Source organism: Astatotilapia calliptera, chromosome 11 (genome assembly GCF_964374335.1).
Source record: "Astatotilapia calliptera chromosome 11, fAstCal68.1, whole genome shotgun sequence".
Lineage (NCBI taxonomy): Eukaryota > Metazoa > Chordata > Actinopteri > Cichliformes > Cichlidae > Astatotilapia > Astatotilapia calliptera.
Window position 1 is genome coordinate 4,103,686 of NC_137432.1, and position 12,175 is coordinate 4,115,860.

At 39.7% G+C, this 12,175-nt stretch overlaps 1 protein-coding gene across 6 annotated transcripts in view; it reads right to left on the bottom strand.

The window, feature by feature from the left end:
• The window catches only part of tsnare1 (T-SNARE Domain Containing 1), a 269,581-nt gene that overhangs the window by 122,990 nt on the left and 134,416 nt on the right, over positions 1-12,175 (bottom strand). The gene's annotated exons all lie outside the window — the stretch shown is intronic.

A 12,175-nucleotide genomic window follows, 5' to 3' on the forward strand; every position in this document is an offset into this window, starting at 1 on the left:
GCAGCTACTCAAATATTGATCTACATAAAGCTGGTGGAAGGACGGGTGGACAAGCAGGTTCCAGTGGACTAGCCCGGAAGGAGCATGTCACTGTCTGTTGTGAGAAAAACCAAAGTGTCGCGGGGGGACGCCTGAAAAACACAAGCTATTATCTGTGTGGAACAGGGTTAAAGACGGTTATAAAGCCATGGAAGTTAGAAGAGGTTGAAGTTAATTTTGCTGCTTAAAATAAAAGTTTTACTGTAAAGAAATAATTAAATTGGACTGCAGCCAACTTCCCCTGACCAAAGTCGTAATACAGAAGAATTGTTTCTGTGCAGAAGTTTCATATTTATTTTTTAATCAAGATTTAAGACTTTAACCTCTTAACACCTGTCCAATCACCAGTTAACCACTTAAGGGCAAGGTGCATTTTAGTCACATGGTAAAAAAGCACAGTTTAAAGGAATTTTACATCCAGTAAAACTGGCCTTCTCTTTTCTCCTTACTTCCATGTATGCCAGACGACGAGTTTAATACTAATACAAATACTACAAATACAAATACTACGACATATACATGTATATGAATCACAAAAGTCTCCAATCTATAACTTCTGTTATAGTTGATAGTTGTCAGACTTGATCAGAGTAACAGTTGTAGCCATTTTAATGTTTTTTCAGATTGACCTTCGGGTTAAAACCATGAATTTGTTTTAACCCAGCCAGAATGCTGGCTCCCGCTGATTGGGATTACAATTGATCAATCAAGGAATCAATTACAAATACTTCTGATTTCTCCTGATGTGTTTAAAGTATACCATAGTCAATAAGAACACCATTGGTAACACACATACGTTGTAATGAAATCTTGCAACTGCCTCAAGGTCCCCCTACTCAAGATGGCACATGTACAGGCTCATTTTAAGTTTGCCAGTGAACATCTAAACAATTCATAGAATGCATGGGAGAAAGTGCGTTCGTCAGATGAAACCAAAATCAACTCTTTGGTATCAACTGATCAAGTGTCAAATCAGTCACCTCAAGGCTCATTATATTGTAAGCTACAATAATCCAGTAAAAAACCCAACAGTCAGACAACGACCTGTGAGCAAGCACTTGGTAAATTGGGAATGAAAAACTAATTTTAACAGGAAGAAACCTTCAGCAGAACCAGACTCCGAGTCTGACCAGTTGGGGGTGAGGGGAGAAAGATGGGACAAAAATCAATTCACAACTTTTATGTAATGTGTTTCTTTCAGATTTTTGGTTGATATTCTTTCTCCCTCCATTTAACCCTTTAAGACCTACCATAGAACCAAGTCCGCTAGAGCTTATATTATATTTTTACATGCCGTGGAGCCATTTTTGGGAGCATTTCAAGTTGCTATACATCAATGCAACCATTATAGCCCAGATTTTAATAATATGTCTGCATTAAGTGCATAGTAATTACATAAATTGCAAAAAAGTGCAATAAACTACAAAAAAATTGAAAATCGTTTTTGCTTTTTTAACATATATTTCTAGTTAGAGAAATTTAAGAGGCTTATCCCTCAAAACTGTAAATACAAAAAAGTTGCACAAAATAGTTTCCCACCACAGGAAATTTATTTTGAGTGTCTTCATAGTTTTATTTTTGAAATACACCAATTTTTATACACTGCAGGAAAAACGAAAATAAATATTATAATGCAAATTTGCAAAAAAGCAGCATGTGCATCAAAATTAACTATTTCCAGCAGTGCAATATGAGTCCTCAGCATCCCAGAAAAGACACAGAAAGTCATAAAGTCAAACATGACTTTTAAAAACACCAGTATAGGCTCATGAGGCCCTGATGGTAAAAAAAAAACTACATTTCTGCGAAAAATGACGTCACTTCCGGTTTCGGGCAGGTCATGGCGGATATGCAAAACTTCGCGCTGACGTCTATTCCAACGTAGGAAGTGTTACAAACAGCTGACCGGATCGGCAAAGCGTGTTTCTGGAATATTATGTTTTTGTTCCTGCAAGAGCTTTTTATGCAGTTTTTGCAAAGCTTTATGTGGAAAGAAACCGTGACCGAGGACAAGCTGATGGCATAAGATGTAAGTACAACTCCTCCGGTTTCATATGCAAAAAAAATTATTGCGCTAGCTCATGTGGTTGCAGAGCTACCGGGATTTAAAAATAGTTACGCAAAACAGAGCGTGCCCGCTCCGACCGGCTCTAAAGGGTTAAATGAAACGACCATAAAAAAATTACAGACTGTTCAGTTTTAAGTAACCAAACATACAAATTCACCATGGAATCAAATGATTTCCCCTCCTGTATAAAATCACAGATTTCTAAGTTTTGGTATTGATTTTTCTATATGATCAGACATAACAGTAGGCTGCATGATTAGAATGCTTACACACACCAGACTCAGACAGAGTGCACATACACACACACACTCACAGATACACGCACATATAAAAAAAAGATTAAGAAATGCTAAACTTCACCCTGATGCATCATCATTTAGCCATAAGGATGCAAAAGACATGAAGGATTAGTTTAAAATCACATCCAGCTAATGCTCTGTCATGTTAGCCACTAAGGTGACACAGCAGAGTTGTATGGCTGGTAAATAAGGGATCTTAAGGAATGAGAAAAAATCTTTGCAGTTGTGTACTTTGCACTGTACATTCCCCATTGATTTTATACTGCACTTACATACAATACGAAACACATTTAAAAATGAGCAGCAACAGCAACATGACATGGAACCCGTATTCTTTCTTTAATTCTATTCTTAATTTCCTCTGCTAGAAATGTATAGTCCAAATCCAGTCATAAGAATTTGATCAGTTTTCAACTGCTAAACAGTACTGTTCATGAAACTGGACATTACCCACTCTCACGCTAACCCCACTCACCATAGATATCAGTATATTGCCATTAAGAATCATGCCCTCAGTTGTTGCCTTTGCACATTGTACTAATATGCAAATGATGCTCAGTGCTTAGCTTAGAAGTGCTTAGCTTCAATTGGAAAAAATATGTCCTTGAACATAAAGACATTCTCTAGATTTCAAATCATCTCCAAATCAAACCAATGGATAATAATGTGCTCACTTTCTGGGTACATCTTGTACGAATTTGAGATGTCCTCCATCTCGAATGTAATGATGGCGTTTGGAAAAGTGCCTTCTGAGCCACATGATATTTATTAATTTCAGTATTGAATGCAGGTGCAAATTACCACCAAGACAGTGGGTGGCAATGCCATAGCTTTCCTAATCGGCTTTTAGAGTACATACACATCCCACTTCCAATCAGGTAATGGTAAAGTCTGGTTCTAATCGCTGCAAATAGTATTATAATCAGTAAAATACAAAATATTACAATCAATTTAATCAATTTAACGTCAGAAGGCACAACTAATATATACACATGGTGTATATATTAGAGAGCTCTTTGTGCCAATAAGAAAAAATATAAATAAATGAAAATCTCTGACAGAAGTAACAAATCTATCGCACAAGGTGTCAGAGTGTCAAGACAATCTCACTAGCAGAAAATATGTCACACAAAGTAAAAAGTAATTTTGTGTGTGTATCGCACTCGCTGAAGACTTTTATGTGGTGAAAGACAGTGGTCTATGTCTTCCTATATCCTTGTGTTTATACATCTCATCACATTAGAACATATACAGAAAAAAGACAAAAAAGTTGTTTTTTTTAAGGTTAAATTGGGCAAGATGCTAAATTAGCATATTTAGCATGAGGCTAAACCAAATCTATAGCATAGATAGGTCAATGCTCACCTTTTTATAAGTTACAATGTGTGAAATTTCACCACTACAGTAGATTGCAGATTCCAACCAAATTACTTCTATTTTCTGACTCCTCCCAATTCAAGTAAATAATCCCAGCGACAGTGGCTGCCTTAAGACAATCATGGTTTAGTCAGGCAGGAATGATCAGAAACATTGAATTTAGACTGCACCCCACAACAGCAGTAGCTGACATGTTTCTACTACTACTGAAATAGATCCAGATCTTCCCCAGAGTTTTTACCATCTGTAGAAGGCCACTTTTTACCTCAGTTCTCAATGACAGGTGAGAAATGTCCATGTCTATTTACTCTGGAAGAGTAAAACTTTGAGAAAGGAGTCTGATATAGTTTGATAAATCAATAAAGATCTACAAGTCCTGAAATTCCCATGCTTCTAAATATTCCGCAGTCGACTGTTACCATATTTTTCAGACCATAAGGCGCACTGTCGATAAACGGGTCTGTTGTCATACATAAGGCGCACCAGATTATAAGCTCATTAAGCAAAACAAAGTCAGATAAGTCAAACTTTACTCAACTCATTTACTTGCTTCCTCTTCCATACCACTGATTCATTAATGCTGAATTCTCTCCAGCGGCTCTACCCCCATGTTGTTGCAGTATATTAATGACTAATGATTAATGATTAATAACTAACCTCGTATTGTGGATGAATTATCTCAGTTGTTCTCCTGACTGAAGTCTGGTCCGTTTACAGCATCCTCCATGCGATTGCATTTGTCCCTAGCCATCAGGAACCTTCGCGTAAACTTTTATCAAGTGGAAAAAAGTTAGCGTTCATCCTCCAGCTTCACTGTGTTTATGTTATTCTAACATAGCTGTGTCGCTAGTGATCAGGTAGCACATCATTATAAACCAGCTAGCCCAACTTCAGTAACCCTACAAACATCACTGCTGTTTAGTTTTCTGTCTTCATTTATGTTGGAAGTGATAGCAGAGCTGTACGTTATGATTTTTTCAGAAATCTCTCAGTCAGAACATGCTATATCATGTTTAGATGGAAACTAGCGAGCTAACTTCCTGCTAACTTCTAACTCTGTTAAATTTAATAAATTCTGTTTCCATGGATGCCTGGATGTTAAACTTAATTGTTACACCTGGTAAAGCAGCAACGCTGATCATTTTATTAAAGATGAAAGAATTTAGACAGTTTTTATCTCTCAGTGATGGCGCAGTGTTTGTTTGACTTTGGAACCTGAAGTGGACGGAGTTTTGGACCCAGATTACTCTGCAAGGCTGCTGACTACGGCAGCCGTAATGCTCCGGCAATCCATCAAGCAGTGCGGCTTCGTAGCTTACCAAAGTCAGACTGAAACATTTTTTGACAGATTTTGGGGCACCGTGTACCACATAAAATCGGTCCACGGTCAGTCATTCATACATAAGGCGCACTGTCAAGTTTTTGAGAAAATTAGATTTTAAATGCGCCTTATAGTGCGAAAAATATGGTATATTATAAAACATGGAAGTCATTGGGAACAACAGCCACTCAGACACAAAGTGGTAGGCGTGTAAAATCATGGAGCAGAGTCAGCTCATGGAGCAGAGTCAGCAGACAATTTCTCGCTCCCAACTTTGTGCACTGGTGCACAAAGCATGGTCCATAAAAATCTGGATGAGTAGTGTGGGAAAACTTGTCTGGCCTGCTCAGAGTCCTGACATCAGCCTGAAAGGACACCTTTTGGATGAACTGGAGCAGAGATTGTGAACCAAGCCGTCTCATCCAACATCAGTGTCTGATGTCACAAATACGCTGCGAGAAGAATGGTCAAAGATTCCCCAAAACATACTACTAAACCTTGTGGAAATCCTTCCCAAAACAGTTGAAGCTATTATAGCTGCAAATAGTGCTGACATCATATTAAACACTGTGGATTAAGAATGAGATACCACTTGAGTTCATATACGCGATGGCACATGAGCAAGTACTTTTGGCAATATCTAAGTTTTAGTAATTAATTAATAACTAACTATTACCTTTAAGAGAATTATAAAGAGATAGGGTAAATGCAAAGCCATCTGAAATGAAGCCTTTAGATGGCTTTGCCTTTTTCAGGTATCTTTGGCTATTTATTTTCTGCATCTATTACATTTTTGTTCCATTCAGGCCTCAACAGTTTCAAAATATCCCTCTTGGCTTAATTCTTTTCTTTCAACAAAACTTCTATGAAAGCCATTTTATTTTACTTCCTACTGAGACAGTCCTCAAATAATCACTGGTAAGTCATATGTCTGGAGTTTCCTCCATACTGAGTGCAGACATAAACTCTGTTCACTGACTGGTAACTCAGTCAGGGGCAACGTTTTAATAGGAATTCATTTACAAGGCTGCCTTAAAAAGCCAATAAAGGGAATCCTTTAAAACTTGCAACCATCATCTAAAATATAGTCTAAGCTCTTCTGATGATCTCTAATGGATCATCCATGAGTCAATAAAACCCTGCCCACCATCGACACGCTGTTACCAAACAATCAGAGCTCGCCCACTTCTGAGGACCCCAAGAGGACCTTTGCAGTATCGATGCACAGTGATACATCTGCTAGTCACAGTCTTCCCTCACAACAAGCTTGAGAACTAAGCAGCCAAAAACAGCATGCAAAAGACTGGAGCCACTCACACTGTGAATTTCAATCAGTCACCTCAGTTGTGTGTTTCTCCTGCCTGGTTGGTGTTTCATATTCCTTTGAGGTCTGACTGACTAGTGAAGGAGAACTGAGGAGCCTGAGAGCAGCTGGCTGCAGGGGGAGGTGTGAGGAATGGAGGAGGATGAGTGTGGAGGACGCACGTGGTGGAGGAGTGGTGCTGTTCTCCGAGTGAAATCATAGTTACGATGCTTTACAACAGAGCTTGACTAGGCTGTAACAAGGATTAAACCACTAACTGTATTTGTTTTTTACATTGACCTCCCACTGGCACAGATAACAATGCAGAATATTTGTAACAAGTCAGCATTCACGAAGTGGAGAGCTATGATATTGATTATGCTGCTGCGTTGTTTTCATTAAAAATCAGTGTATACAACCTCAGTGCTGTTTTTTTAATAACCCCATAGGATGCTTTAAAGGTTTAGCTTTTTTGTGCTTCCTTTTCTCTATTTTTAAAATGTTATGTACATCACTCAGGCCTATAATTCTGCATGCCATGGGAATGTAAAATAAAATCTCCTTAACTTGGTGATGATTTTGAATGTATATAAGAAGAATAAATGTAACTTCCAGGTAGTAACACAGTTACCATGAGAGGAACTGTAATTCATTATTATCAGGATGTCCAAAAAACTCACTGAAAAGCCTTCAGCTAATCCAAAATGCTGCAGCAAGAGTCCTGACAGGGACTAGAAAGAGAGAGCATATTTCTCCTGTTTTGGCTTCCCTTCATTGGCTTCCTGTTAAATCCAGAATTGAATTCAAAATCCTGCTCCTCACATACAAGGTCTTAAATAATCAGGCCCCATCTTATCTTAATGACCTTGTAGTACCATATCACCCTATTAGAGCACTCCGCTCTCGCTCTGCAGGCCTACTTGTTGTTCCTAGAGTATTTAAAAGTAGAATGGGAGGCAGAGCCTTCAGTTTTCAGGCCCCTCTTCTGTGGAACCAGCTTCCAGTTTGGATTCGGGAGACAGACACTATCTCTACTTTTAAGATTAGGCTTAAAACTTTCCTTTTTTCTAAAGCATATAGTTAGGGCTGGACCAGGTGACCCTGAATCCTCCCTTTGTTATGCTGCAATAGATGTAGGCTGCCGGGGGATTCCCATGATGCATTGAGTTTTTCCTTTCCAGTCACCTTTCTCACTCACTATGTATTAATAGACCTCTCTGCATTGAATCATATCTGTTATTAACCTCTGTCTCTCTTCCACAGCATGTCTTTATTTTGTCTTCCTTCTCTCACCCCAACCAGTCGCAGCAGATGGCCCCGCCCCTCCCTGAGCCTGGTTCTGTGGGAGGTTTCTTCCTGTTAAAAGGGAGTTTTTCCTTCCCACTGTCGCCAAAGTGCTTGCTCATAGGGGGTCATATGATTGTTGGGTTTTTCTCTGTATCTATGAAGCGCCTTGAGGCGACTTTTGTTGTGATTTGGCGCTATATAAATAAAATTGAATTGAATTGAACTGTGGTGCTACGTGAGGACGTCACAAGTAGCAAAGAATGTATGTGAGGTAAGTGCGGGCATGAACAAGGACAATGAGACAGTGGTAAGGTTTGCAGTAGGAGTGTCAGATGGGTCCAGAATGAGGGTGGGATTACAAAAGGATCACCTCTGAGGCCCTTTGCGTAGAGTAGGGAGCAAGTGGAAGAGCACCTGTATGAGTGGAAGTATACTCTGGAGAGTAAAGCAATGAAAGTTTCTTACATATTTGTCAGTGAGAGGGAGACAGGTCAAAAGATGAAAATGCAAGGAGTACAGAGGGTGAAAGTAGATGAGTTTAAATACCTGGGGTCAACCATCTAAAACAATGGACAGTGCAAGAGGTTAAGAAGAGAATGTAGGCAGGATGGAGTGGGTGCAGATGATTGTCAGAGGTAATTTGTGACAGGATAGCAGCAAGAGTGAAAGGCAAGATTTACAAGATGGTATGGTTTGAAGAGAGTAGCACTAACAATGTAAACTTTTGACAGCAGCTGCAAGCTTCTGTTTCAGGATTGATTGGCACTCTTATTTACATTTCATCTCACTGAGGCCTCTTCTGCAATAGCACACAACTAAAAGGTTAGGACCTCTTGTAATGTAATCATACATTAGTTAACTTTTTCAACATATTTCAATATATGAATGAATTTGAATACACCTAAAGAAATGACAACTTTCCCATCCCTTTAGTAAAATTCTAAATGACTGCTTTGCCATAATAGCTCTCCTGCTCTCAGTGCCACAGTGAATACTCCAGCTTATAGTAGCTTAAAAATAAAGTCTGTCTATAATCTTTTACATCCATCGATTCATTTTCTGGATAAATGGCTAGATGGATAGATGGATGGATGGATGGATGGATGGCTATCAAGAGCTACTACACTAGCATGGCACCCTTCATAGCAACCACTAGTGTGTGGAGAGGTGAATGAGAATTGTATTGTACAATGCTTTGTAGAGCTGCTAATGTTAAAAAAGTATTTAATTCACTGAAGACTGCGAGGCAAAGATTTTGAAAGCTCCTCAGCATGCTGTTCTTCAGAGAGGTCAAGACTGAACATTTATGGTAGCACAGATTCAAAGAATGAGGTTTGCATATAGAATTAATTTAACTATTCTTCTTAAGCCTTTTGAATTCACAGTGCAATCTTGTAAGGAACAAAATAAATATAACTGTGGTTGTTTACAAGAAAACTCTGCAGGGTTCCGTTAACAGCGTTCCTCCTTTAGAAAATGTTCCATGCCTTACATGCTGATTTCACATGCAGTGTCTATTCCAAATCCCACTTGACATTTTATATTTACATTTGCAGAGATGTATTTCAAGTGCTTATTGAAACAGACTTTTAGTGAGTGTACCATAAAAGTACAGTTCAATTTACATATCATCACATACACACAAACACACACACAGAACTGCAGTTTTTGAAATCCATCTGACATTTAGATGTGCAGAAAGTACACCTACTGTTAGCAACACATGGCTGTATGGTATGAGAGATGAACATTAACGTGGGTTTGAGAGGCAGAGTGGATGCTGGCTTGTTGTGTAAGAGTGGAGGAGTAATATGAGGTGCATCCACACACTGTTAATCTCAGCCTGAAAAGATGACCGTCATGTTTTCCTTTCATTTTGCCCTGGCAGAGTATGATGAGTGGTGATTCCAGCTATTTGGTTATCTATCTGTGATATAGTTAAGCAGTTCCAGGTCTAAATAATTTTTCATTTCTTGCCTAAAAACAAATGAGGATCAGGACAGAATGGAGAAAAAAAAGATATATGTATCGATATATATAGATATATATCGAGTCATAGGCCTTGACAGTATATTTCCTTGCTGAGCTCAGGTGGCTGTCGCTCATGTCAAAGAAACTTTGACATACGTTTCTGCTCAGGCTCACATTTGCCAAAATCTGCATTTTGTCTGGACACAAGACGTCGCACACCTTCATCATGCAGCTCTTCAGAGTGGTACCGGGCTGATTTGACTGTCTCCTCTGCAACAATAAAACTTGCTTTCACAACAGCTTCACTTTGTGATTTTGCTCTGGTGAAAAACAGCTGCTGAAATGTCAGATTCGTCTTTAGCTCTTCTACTTTCTGCAGTTTCTGCTCTGCATTTCGGTTTTTCATCTTATCCTGATGTTTTGTCTCATAGTGCCGTCTTAAATTAAATTCCTTAATTACAGCCACATTAGCTCCACAAATAAGACACATGGGTTTACCGGCAATGTTTGTAAACATATTTTCAGTCTCACACAGGTGCTGAAAGGCTCTGTTTTCAGAATCAACTTTTCTCTCCACCAGTGTGAGCGGCTAGCTTCGCAATAACAGAAGTTTGACTTGATTGACGCGGGAATGTTCCCAGCTAGCCTAGGGTTTGGCAAGGAGGCTGCAGCGTTGCATTATGGGATCTGTAGTTTGTGGGTTATTAGCGCCTCATATTGCTGGGCCATGCATAACAATAATAATAAATCTATATAAAACTAAACTATATTAAAACTTTGAGTGTAAGATTCAGATAATTATTTATTAAAAACTAGACATTTTAAATGAGAATAAGAAAGAAAAGTATTTCTTTGTACCCCCTTTTCCCTTTTAATGCCCAACTGCCTCCCTGGCTAAACTTTGGTAGACCCGCCCCTGCACAGTTACAGCCGTCAGCTGCGTAGAAAAGGATCCTGGTGTAGAAAGTAATATTAAGTAAATTCTAACAACAGCTTATCAAGGTTAAACGTGCTGCTGTTGTTTATCCGCTTGTTTCCTCTTTCTGGTGCAAAGTTGGCCAAAAACAAACAAGAGAGACGGACTCGCGACAGAAAAGACGATCAGCTGATCATTGATCAGTTTCATGATTGAAGTAGCAACAGGAGAGAGAGAGAGAGAGGCAGTCGCTCCATATATCGGTTGTTAAGCTTAACGTGGGAATGCATTACAAACATTCAGAGATGAACTTACACACTTGCTTTACTTCTCTCTGGGATAACCTCCTCAGAGATGAAATGCCGGTTGGGTAGCGAGGCTCCAGTCTAAATGCTCAACCAGACCGCCGACAGGTCTCGCACGCCACAGCCGCTCTATCAAGTGACGCATACTGCTCCGACGTGCCAAGGTTATGAGCTGAGTTACGCCATGTCGAAAGTTTTGTGAGGTGCTTTCGTGATATTTAATGGATCGGATTACATTTTTTATTTCTCTCCAAAATCCGATCCAGTAATTTAGGTCAGTATCGGACCGATAACGATACATAATATCGGATCAGTCCATCCCTAATCAGGACCTGATTGATGATAACTGGCTGAAGACCACTGAGTGAAACTAGCCCCACTGGCAAACAATGGGCTGTAAGGTCATTTTCTTGATCATTAATATACGAACTGTCGCGAACATTGATTAACAACCACAGATCAAAGCCCACTGATCAATGTCCATGAGTCCCATTCACAGAGAGTTGGGGAATGGCTGCAATCACAGCATTGTATGATGGTGACAGATGTACCCTTAGGACCCCTCCTCGATTCAGAGATGGTCTTTCCCTTTTCACATAAATGGCCTCCTTGACTCTCCGCTCAAACCAGCGTTCCTCCCTGTCCAGGATGTGTACATCCTCATCATTGAAAGAGTGTTGTGTCTGTGTTGTGCCATCCACTTCGCCAGAGGTTGTTTGGTTTTCCCGATGTATAAATCCTCCTGGCACTTAACAGCGTACACTATGTTACTCTGTTTGTGTGGGGAGACCCGATCCTTGGGATGGACCAATTTTTGGCGCAGCGTGTTTTGAGGTTTAAAAGCCACAGAGACACAGTGTTTACAAAAAATGACACATACGACATACATTATGGCGCTGGCACGGCAGGCAGCCTTAACCCACTTTCCCTCGGGATGAATAAACTATGATCAATCAATCAATCAATACGGGATCACTACAGGTTTTCGTTTAGGCAGCGGTTGTCCTTCTCTCCTCGATCGGCTGGAGCTTTCTTTTGGCGCCTTCCCAGCTTTGACAAAAGAAAGCTGGGATAACCACATTAACTCAGGGCCTTCTTGATGTGATGTTCTTCTGCCTCCCTGGCTGCTGTGTCTGTGGGGATGGTGTTCGCTCTGTGTTGTAGCGTCCTGATGACACCCAGTTTATACTCCAGTGGATGATGAGAGTCAAACCTTAAATACTGATCCGTATGTGTAGGTTTACGGTACACATCAGCTTTTAGATGTCCCCCATTACTGATGGAAATCT